Raw genomic sequence first — 11,317 nt, forward strand, 5'->3', positions numbered from 1 at the left:
GTGTGTGTGTGTGTGTGTGTGTGTGTGTTTAGAGAGGGGGTCCGCCAGCGACCAGACGCATGCAGACTCACCCTCAATAGATTGCTTGAAAACTAGAAAGGTGCGGCTGGGAGCAAGGGGCGTAGGCACAAGCCATAGCTTCTTGTTCTTTGCAGTCAGGCATTAATATATTTAAGATGGCAGGGCTTCTTTTTTGTGGATCCAGGTTGTCGCCGAGGTGTGTCTCCGTGTGTGGCCGCCCAGGCGTCCGGAACACTGTGCACTTCTGCGTGTGGGGCGTTGTATTCTAGGAGCCGCCGACACCTCTGTGTGCGGGCAGCTGTGCAGAATGAATCACCGAGATCGGAGATGGAAAACACCTGTTACTGTGGGTCATCAGTCTGGGCGTGCATGCGTTCCAGTTTCCATTTACAGGACAGTTCCGTGCCCTTCCTCCGGAGGTTCCATTCCTTCATTCACTCTTCCAAGCAGGCTGAGGGTTGGCTGTCTGCTGGTAACTGGCTGGGGCTAAGGGACAAAGATACTAGAGTGTGAGAAGCACTGCCCTAGATTTGTAAAGTCCAGAAACGTAAGGGAAGAAACCCCCAACCCTATCCCTTCACCCAAATACACTCTTTGCTGATATTTTGATGTAATTCCCACCCTTTGTTTTCTACACATCCTTATTTGTACAATGTGCCCTTTTAGCAAGCATGAGTGGTATGGGGGTGATATATAGAGTTTCCTGCTCTTTTTACTTTACAATATATGTGCTTAAATAGTCTTTTAAAGCCTCATTTTTAATGGCTTCATAATATTCATTTTATGTCTGTACCAGGGTGTACTTAACCATTTTTCTATGGTCAGATGGAATGATTCCAATTGTTTATTACTATAAATAATGCTAAGATAATAAAAATAATAGATACCACTTATATATCATGCTTTCTTTGTGCCAGGGACTGGGTTAGGTACTTTACATATAATAATTCATTTAATTCTCATAACAACTCAGTGAAATAGGTACTATTATTATCCCCATTTTGGATACCAGGTGACAGAGACTTTCCCAAGGACACACTGCTTGTAAGTAGTGGAGCTGGGATTTAAATCCACGCAATCTGGCTTCAGAATCTATGCTCTCAACTGTATTTGTACTTAAATTTTTGTCCTAATTTATTTTTCCTTACAAGAGATTATGTTGATTTTTTATAAAATGTCTTGAAACATATTACCTATTTGCTTTTTGAGAAAGGTTGTACTAACTTGGGCTCCCACCAGCAATGTAGTAGTTTCACAACATCCTTGCCAACATTGAGGTTAAACTTTGAAAAGCATTTTCTAATTTGATGAATGAGAACTGTATATTGAATGACCTGGGGTATCTTTAATTACAAGTGTGAAAATTTTTTACATATATAGTTGCCATTTGTATAGTACCGAGGGCTTTTATTTGGACATGATCTTAATGTACTAAATTATACCTTATATGTTACAGTATCTTACTTTTCTAAGTGTGTTAACATCTTTAATCTCATTTAATCCTCACATTAGCCCCAGAGAAGGAAAATGATTCTTTACTCACACGGGGAGTTTGCAGTGTTTTCTGACAAGTGAAACATCATATTACTGTAGTGGTTGAGAGGCTTTGTACTTAAGAGGTATGCTGGGTTTCTATCTTGGCTGCTTCCTGGATGTCATTCAATTTCTGAAAACTTCAAATTACCTCACTTATTACATGGGAAGACTACTTACTTCATAAGGTTGTTGTCAAGTACATTATAAGTGCTCAGCAGATGGTAATTTAATCATTATTCATTAAATCCTGTCATTATTGGATCCCCTAATGATATTATGGCAGACTCTTGTTAATCCATAAATATTTGTCAGCCCCTGGCCCTTTTTACTGTAAGGTATTATATCAGGTAGAGCAAAGAGAAGAAATTGGGGGTTGAGTGCTCTGAGTTTTTATCGTCAACTTCTTACCCAGGCAAATATTGGATGAAGATCCAGGCCTGGGACTGCTACTGTCAGAGATAAGATATGAATTGGGTCATGACAGTCACAGCTATTTAAAGGGGAGAAAACCGATGTGCCAAATTGCTTTTTGATAGCCTACAGATAGCAGTATCTCCGTCTTAGATTTTGGGTCTGAGGACAGGGCTGCAAGAGGCATGTAATGCATGGGGCACTAGCCTGTGTGTGAAGCACAGCCCGACACAAAAGCTTCATAGTAGCTTGGATGAAGGAGAGCATTAGTGAGGAAAGGAGAGAATATTATGGGGGGGGGGGAAGTGAGAGGAAATATACTATGTCCATCTGTCCTACGCGGCAGAGCTATGCGTGGATGTCTAGGACTGTTTTGTTTGGTTGCTTCCAGTGTGCTTCTGTCTCTAAGCCACTCATTGGTGAATGGGTGCTGGTTTCTCAGAAATGATCTCCTCCCTTCACATGGAATGAAATAGGTGCCCCAAAGAATTTCTCAAACATCCTTTCATTAACTATTGACCATATGCAGAGCACTAGTTTTGGAAGCAAGCAAAAATTGAAATGACAATTTGGGCATGGATTTGGGATTCAGAAACTCAGTACTTCTCAAACTTTAATGTGCGTATGAATCCCTTGGAGATCTTATTAAAATGCCACTCCCAGGTTCCCTTCATCTAGGGTGGGGCCCAAGATTGTGCATTTCTAACAAGCTGCTAGATGACGCTCATACTGCTGGTCCAGGGCCCACATTTTGAGGAGCAAGTATTTAGAGAAAAGGGCGGTTTCATGTCTCCCCTTCTCTCCTGACCTTTGCCTTCTGCCAGAGAGGACTTGTTCATTAGATCGGTTAGATGCCAGGAAATTAGTTGGGCCACATTTAACAAGGGCAGGGTTAGGAACCTCCATGCAGCTTTTTCTTCTACTTCATGCAGCAGGAACAGATATGCTGAGCCAAGGCCTCCTCTTGGGATCTGACCATCTTGTTTTCTCTTCCTCAAATGCATAGCTGAGCATACTTTTTATTGCTTCCATTTCTGGTCCAATGTGGCAGGACAGAGGGTGAGAAGATTTCAGTGTGTAGTGGGGAAGGAGAGGCTTGGGGAGGCCTTTCTGTCAGCTGCTTGCTCTGACCTTGCTTTCACAAGAGAGCTCTGCACTAAGAAACTGAGCATCTATCCAAGTGAAAATAAAGTAGTATTTTGATTTCTCATCTGTTGATGGCTCTTGAATGTATTGTATGCTCGTTAACCTCACAGGAGAGAATGATGACTGACCAACAGTAGCTTTCTAGCACTCGTGGTCCTTTGGCTCAATGTCATCAAAACCTCTCCTTTCATTCCTAACAGGCAAGCTCTGGGCGCAGGCCAGTGAATCCTATGCATGACCTTACCACTAATGGAAGAACTCATTACTGCTGAGATACATAGGGAGGGTTTTTTTTTTTAGAGAAGATGTATGTGGAATTATTTTGATGGCAAGAACTTGGTGTGGTACACAGCAGAAGGCATGGTGCTCCTGCTGGCTTTACAGGTCTCAGACTCTCTATCTGTCCTGGGTTCTGACCTTGTTTCTGTTTCTCTGAGCCTGTGTCTTTCTCACTGTTTACTGGTCTTAAAAGACTAAAGCCCCTTTTCTTTCCCAACTCACTTGGGAGCTTGCATACCTCCTAAACAGATGGCATGGCCTGCTTTCCTCTTCCTTCAGCTCAGTTTCCTAAGCATATGTGAGAGACAGATATTTGAATCTCTTTTATACTAATCTAAGCTGTTCAGGGTTTGGTCACATGCCAACCAAACCAAAGCTATTTTGAGGATGTTTTTCTAATTGCATTCAACTTCACAATTTACCTGAGAAAATTACAGCATTCCCATCACCAGTTTTTAATCCATATTCAGTCTTCAATCATCCCTCTATGGAAAAGTGGGAGATGTTTAACCACTTCATGCCCAGATGTAGCATTTGCCATAGGAGGCTAATGTGAGCCTCAGATTTTCATTCTTCCCACATCTGTCCACTCACCCCCAACCCGACAACAAATTTCTCTATAATTCCAGTGCCCAGTTCAGTGTAGCCTGATTTAGAAAAATAAGGTCTCTCTGCCTATCCCTACCCTTTCCTACTACTCAATCCACTCTGCACCCCACAACCTTTTCATCTCCAATATCAACTATGGCACTCTGTGAGAGCCATGATGTCAGCTGTTTGGATCTGCTAGCATCCCTTCCTTAGGGGATCCTTCTTTCCCCTATTCCATGTGGTCCTGGTGGAGCTGTCAATCATGGTGTCTGAGGTGCGGTCCCCCCTTCCCCCACTTGCTACCATCTATTCCAGGCTTGGCCAATCATATTATTTCATCTCCCTGTCCCACAGTGATTGGTTCAGGGAGAGGCACATAACCCAAATACAGCCAATCAGAGATTTCCATGAGATTTACAGAGTCATTGGGAGAGAAATGTTCTTTAAGATGGGAGGCTTTGAGGTAGGGGCTATCAATGGTCATCTCACTCACCACCTGGAGGAGTATCTGAGAAATGAATTTGAACAGAGGCAAAAGGAATATGAGGAAAGACAGAGCTCTGGTGGTGTCAATTAAGTTCTTAGATCCAGTAGTTTTTAATGCCAGGTACACCCTGTACTCGCTAGTATGTGAATCAGTGAATTCCCTTTTGTACTTGAGCTAGTTTGAGTTGAGTTGTCATTTACAATTGGAAAACTATTGATTTATCTATTCCTTGTCAGGTATTTACCCTCTTCTCCCCCCCTCCCCCACCTATTGCCACCCCACTTTGGCTGCTCTTACACGTGGCTGGTAAATGTAACCATGCCCCCCTGCCTAGAACCATTCATTTTTAAAATTCTTTTATACTCATTAAAATAGTTTATTCATTTATTCTTAACTTTGTATTACAGAAAATTTTAAACATAGAGAAAGAACAGTATAACAAATCTTCAAGAACCCATCACCCAGCCAGCATAAACAATTACCAGCAACCAATATTTATTGTCATATGTTGGGTTTTCGGTATGTGCCAATCTCTCTTACACCTTTATGCCTTTGGACTTGAGTTTCCTGTGTGTTTCATCTCTCTGTATTTCTCATTTGCGTGCTCTTAAAATGTTAGGTCTTTCAGCCAAAGTCACTAGATTTTCTTCAAGATTTAGCACAAGGTGTCACCTCTCCTGGGAAGCCTTACTGACCTCCATATACAAATTCAGTGTTCCTTATGGTTTGTTCTGGCAGTTCCTTTTTCATGCTTTTATATCACATAGCAATTATTCATTCAACAAACATCTACTGAAAAATTTCACCATTTCAGGCATTAGAGATCTACCAATGAACAGAACAGGCAAAAATTCTCATCTTTGTGGAGTGGAGGGAGTCTGAAAATAAACACCATAAATAAATAAGTTATATAGGATGTTAGAATGTGATAAGGGCAACCAAAGAGGGGTCATTTAAGGGGGATTATGTGTGTGTGTATGTGTCTTTAAATTTTAAATAAGAAAAATCAGACGGGCCATACTTAACTACATTGCATAATGCTTATCTGCTTGCTTTTTTGTCCCTACAACTAGACTTTGGCTACTTGAAAGCAGGGATGGTATCTTAATTTTTTTGTCGCCCCAACACCTAGTACAGTAGTAAGCATTTTAGTAAGTAATAGTTGTGGAATAAATGGAATAAGCAGCAGAATACAAGACAAGAAAGGCTGTTGGTGTCAAGGGAGTTTTTTTTAAAAAGATAGGACATATACAAGGGAAAAAAAATCCAGCTGTACTCACTATAAAAAGAGCATATAATAAAAATTAAATTTTCCTTCTACCCTGGACTCATTCCTCCAAAATTCTTCCCAATGGGCATTCACTGTTACTTATTTTTCATGCATCACTCCAGAGTTTGTCTATCCACCTACCTACCTGCCTATATTAAATTATAAGTATTATAAGTCTCCTCACCTCTGTGTATATTATTTAATTTTACCATAACTCTATTAGGTTATTATGACGCTCACTTTATAGGAAAAGAAACCTGAGATTTTCAAAGGTTAGGTAATTTGCCCAAGGTCACAAGGCTTGGAAGCACAGAGCAGGCCAGCTGGACTCCAAAAGCCATGCCTTTGGCATTTTTGGATTTCTGCTAGGGATGAAATAAAGAGGATTTACACACCAGTGGACTGTCTTAGATAATTCTCAAGGTTCGTTAAGAATCTGAAAATGCTCTAATGCTGTGCTACCCCACCATCTATTCTCTGCCCTTTTCTGTCTGGCTTTGTGCCCCCGGGGACTGACCCCTGCACCAAGTGGGCTCCTTTGTCCTCTTTCTGCGGCTCAGCTTTACCCAAAGGAAAGCACCCACATGATGAGCCTGGAGGATGGGGGTAGAGAGAGATTTAATACATTTCTTTTCCATTCCCTCCCTGCTTTGGCACCATGGTTCTGGGGGTGGCTATGTCCTCTCATTATGATAGTTATGACTGGTCGCCCCCTACTCCTGGGGTCCACCTGGCAGTGGACTCTCCTAACACAATTTCTGCCTTTTGCCCAAATATCTTCCATAGCTTGCTAATCTCTGGAACCTTCAACATTCTTTCTTAGTTCCTATAACCATGCCCACACTTTTGTAAATAATCTCCATGTTAAAAGTTTCTTCAGACGCATCATTAGAATTAGCTTTTGTTTCCTGTCATGACCTTATTGTAAATGCTATTTTAAGATGTTATGCCTTTCAGGAGACTCTCAAAGACCATCTACAACAAGACCCAGTGAAATTTATCTCTACTGGTAAAATTTCAGGTTAGTACGATAAGCTATTTGGAGGTAATCTGGACCTTTTAAAAAAAGATTTATTTATTTGACAGACAGAGAGCACAAGCAGGGGGATCAGCAGAGGGAGATGGAGAAGCAGACTCCATGGAGCAGGGAGCCCAAGGCAGGACTCGATCCCAGGACCCTGGGATCATGACCTGAGCCAAAGGCAGACACTTAATCAACTGAGCCACCCAGGCCCCCCTAATTTGGACCTTTTTACTCTCAAAATCTACCTACTTGGCAGCAGCCTGAGTATGTGCATTTTGGGGGCATTGTTCCATTTCTCATAGTTTTACATATATGTCAGCAGGCATTTAACATTTTAACAGCTTTTTCTGAAACATACACACATGTGCACGTGCATTTCCCTTACAGAACTGCTGGAGAGATGTATTGGTTATGTACAGCTGCATAACAAATTATCCTAAAACTCGGCAGCTTAAAATATCATTTATTATTTTTAAGCAATCCCACAGTTTCTGTGGCAGCATCTTAGTTGGGGACCTCTGACTCGAGGTGTTTCAGGAAGTTGCAGTCAAGCTGTTGGCTGGCACTGAAGTTCTTATCTGAAGGCTGTACTCGAGGAGCTTCCGGTTCCGAGCTTACTCACATCCATGGTGGCAGGCTCCATTCTTTGCTGTCTGTTGGCTGGACATCTTCGTTCCTTATCAGGTAGGATAGGGATTCTTGAGTATCCTCATGATATGGTACCTGGCTTCCCCCAGAGTGAGAGATCTAAGAGATCCATAGTCTTTTATTTTTTATTTTTTAAATATCTTATTTATTTATTTGACAGAGGGAGAGAGAGAACAAGTAGGGGGAGTGGCAGGCAGAGGGAGAAGCAGGCTCACCACTGAGCAAGGAGCCTGATGTGGAGCTCAATCCCAGGACTCTTGGGATCATGACCTGAGCCAAAGGCAGACGCTTAACTGACTGAGTCACCCAGGTGTCCCTAAGAGATCCATAGTCTTTTAAAATCTAATCTCAAGAGTGACATACCATCATGTCTGCCATATTCTGTTGGTCACACAGACTAACCCTGGACAAAGTGGCAGGGACTACACAGGGGTGTAAATGTTAAAGGAATATTTTGGAGGCTGGCTACCTCAGGAGAGAAATAGATGTTATGTTTTTTTATTGTACCTAGCTACCTGGTAGAACTCAAGAGGGTATTTATATAAGGTTAAAAAAATGAGTTAAGGGCGCCTGGGTGGCTCAGTCGGTTAAGCGACTGCCTTCGGCTCAGGTCATGATCCTGGAGTCCCACGATCAAGTCCCGCATCGGGCTCCCTGCTCGGCGGGGAGCCTGCTTCTCCCTCTGACCCTCCCCCCCCTCTCATGTGCTCTCTCTCTCATTCTCTCTCTGTCAAATAAATAAATAAAATCTTTAAAAAAAAATGAGTTAAACTATTGATCACAATATGTATAAAAGCATGCCTTTTTATTATAAAGGTCAGATGAAATTCAGGGCATTGAAAGGAATTTCAAATTCAAAGCTCTTTAGATTTTTTTGCTTTTTTTTCTGTAAATTTAATTTCCTAATTGTAAAATTGAAAAATATTATCAATGCATGTTTAAGGTGTTACAGTATCACTAGTTCCTAAGATACGGCTTTAAAGCTACTCTGCTACTATGAAGTCTCCATAAAATTATTCTGTCAATTGCTACCTTATGGTTCATTGATTCTTAGTCTTCTGGGGGGAGAAGCTGTGGACTGCTTTGACAAGTGTTGCCAGTGACAGAATTAGTGGAAGGGGTCAGGTGGCAGTGTCCAGTGTCTTGTGGTGGTAGCATGCTGCCCACGTTGTGCATTTATTTCATGGCATGAGTTGGCGGCATTGTTCTTGCCTGTGTATCCCTGAATCTAGTGCTGGCGATTCTGTAACCTACCCCATGCCAGGTTTTTGGGCAGCATTTCGCTTATTTCTATTGGCAAATCTTTGGGAATATTATGTAATGGATTGTGAATGTGCTATGCCAGGAAAAGTGGGACACAATTTAGTTTGAGGTGAATTCATTGATATAGTCACACTCATTGGTTATTTTGGACTTAGTGAGTTTTTTTTTTTAATTGTGGTAAAATACACAAAACATAAAATTTACCATCTTAACTATTTTTATGTATATATTCCAGTGGCATTAAATACATGCACATTGTTATACAACCATCACCACCATCCATCTCCCAAACTCTTTTCATCTTGCAAAACTGAAACTCTGTTCCCAATAAACTCTAACTCTCCCCTCACCCCCAGTAGTCTTTTTTTTTTTTTCTACTGTGGTAAAAAAAAAAACAAAACATAAAATATACCTTCTTAATTATTTTAAAGTCTATGTTCAGGGCACCTGGTTGGCTCAGTCAGTTAAGCGCCTGCCTTTGGCTCAGGTCATGATCTGGGAGGGTCCTGGGATGGAGTCCCACATTGGACTCCGTGCTCCATGGAGTCTGCCTCTCCCTCTCCCTCTGCTGCTCCCCCTTCTTGTACACATTCTCTCTCACACAAAAATATATAAATAAAATCTTTAAAAAAATCAAGTCTATGTTCAGTTGTGTTAAGTATATTCACATTGCTGTGAGACAGATCTCCAGAACTTGCTCATCTTGAAAATCTGAAATTCTATACCCATTAAAAAACTCACCTCCCCCTCCTCCCAGCCCATGGTAACCACCTTTCCACTTTTAGTTTTATGAGTTTGACTAGCTATCTCACGGAATATTTTCTTTGTGGCCACGGCAATTACATAAAACATCTTAAAGTTACAGAATTCTATTTTAAATTGATAATAACTTCGATTGCATATAAAAACTCTACTCCTTTAGAACACCACCCTTCCGCTTTATTTTGTCACAACTTCTATTTTTATATATTATATACCTGTTCACATAAATTTATAATTACTTTTAAATGTTTTTGTCATTTAAATTCTGTGAACAAAATTACAGTAGTACAGGTTTCTATATTTGTCCATATATTTACCTTTACCAGAGAATCTTAAATTTCTATATGTCTTTGTGTTGCAGTCTACTCTCCTTTGATTTCAACTCAAAGACTCCTTTTAAGAATTCTTGCAGAGCAGGTCTAGTAATAAATAAATCCCCTCAACTTTTGTTTATCAGAGAAAGTTTTAATTTCTCCTTAATTTTTGAAGGACAGTTTTTCTGAATACAGTATTCTTGGCTGACAGTTTTTTTTTTTTCTTTCAGCATTCTGAATATATTATGCCACTCCAGTCTGGCCTGTAAAGTGTCTGCAGAGAAATCCACTGATAATCTTAAGGAAACTCCCTTTTATGTTACAAATTACTTTTCTGTTGCTGCTTTCAAGATTCTGTCTTTGTCTTTGACTTTAAACAGTTTGACTAAAAAATAAAAAAAATAAAAATAAAATAAATAGTTTGACTATAATGTGTCTCAGGGGGTTTTCTGTGGATTTATCATAGTCCACTTTTAAAATATTTTATTTATTTAATTAATTTATTTTTTTAGAACGGGTGTGCACACAAGTTGGGGAGCAGGGGCAGAGAGAGAGAGGGAGAGAGAGAATCTCAAGGAGGCTCCATGCTCAGTGTGGAGCCCAATGTGGAGCTCAATCTCACAACCCTGAGATCATGACCTGAGCCGAAATCAAGAGTCAGACACTTGGGCGCGTGGGTGGCTCAGATGGGTAAGCATCAGCCTTTGGCTCAGATCATGATCCCAGGGTCCTGGGATCGAGTCCCATTATCAGGCTCCCTGCTCCTTGGGGAGCCTGCTTCTCCCTCTGCCTCTCTCTCTCTCTCTCTGTCTCTCATGAATAAATAAATAAAATCTTAAAAAAAAAAAAAGACACTTAACTGACTGAACCACGCAGGTGCCCCTCATAGTTGGTTAAACTACTTGAATCTGTGTGTCCTTTTCTTTCCTCGTATTTGGGAAGTTTGGGCCATTATTTCTTCAAGTAAGATCTCAACCCTTTTCTCTGTCTCTTCTTCTGGATTCCCTAATACGTATATTAGTTCTCTTGATAGTGTCCCTTAAGTACCTTATGTTTTCTTTGCTTTTCTTCCCTCTTTTTTTTCTTTTTACTCCTCTGACTCAATGACTTCAAATAACTTGTCTTCAAGCTCACTGATTCTTTCTTCTGCTTTATGAAGTCGGCTGTTGAACTCCCTCAATGATTTTTTTTCAGTACTATTACTGTATTTTTAAGCTCCATCTTTTCTGTTTGGTTATTTTTTTATACTTTATATCTCTTTGTTGAGATTCTTATTTTATTCATTTTCCTGATTTCATTTAGTTGTCTGTATTCTCTTTTAACTCATTGAGCATCTTCCTGACAGTTATTTTAAATTCTTTGTCAGACAGCTCATAGATCTGTTTTTTGTTTGTTTCTTTGTTTAGGAGTCAGTTTCTGGGGTTTTATTTTTGTTCCCTCTTTGTTCCATGTTTCTTGTTTTCCTTATAATCTTTTGCTGGGATTTGGGTATTTTAAAAAAAACAACCACCTCTCCCAGCAGTATTGGTCTTTGCCTATTAGCTTTGTCCAGGGGAAGACCTTCA

At 40.5% G+C, this 11,317-nt stretch overlaps 1 long non-coding RNA gene across 2 annotated transcripts in view; it reads left to right on the forward strand.

The window, feature by feature from the left end:
- LOC118002640 overlaps window positions 1-10,089 on the forward strand; it is an 11,913-nt gene extending 1,824 nt beyond the window's left edge. For both annotated transcript variants that reach the window (XR_004677076.1, XR_004677077.1), the window contains exons 2-3: window positions 6,699-6,762; window positions 9,983-10,089. This is a non-coding gene — a long non-coding RNA (uncharacterized LOC118002640). The remainder of the gene's footprint in view (window positions 1-6,698; window positions 6,763-9,982) is intronic.
- Window positions 10,090-11,317: the final 1,228 nt, after the last annotated feature.

This window comes from Mirounga leonina, unplaced genomic scaffold (genome assembly GCF_011800145.1).
Source record: "Mirounga leonina isolate KUSES-001 unplaced genomic scaffold, KU_Mleo_1.0 Mir_82, whole genome shotgun sequence".
Taxonomy (NCBI): domain Eukaryota; kingdom Metazoa; phylum Chordata; class Mammalia; order Carnivora; family Phocidae; genus Mirounga; species Mirounga leonina.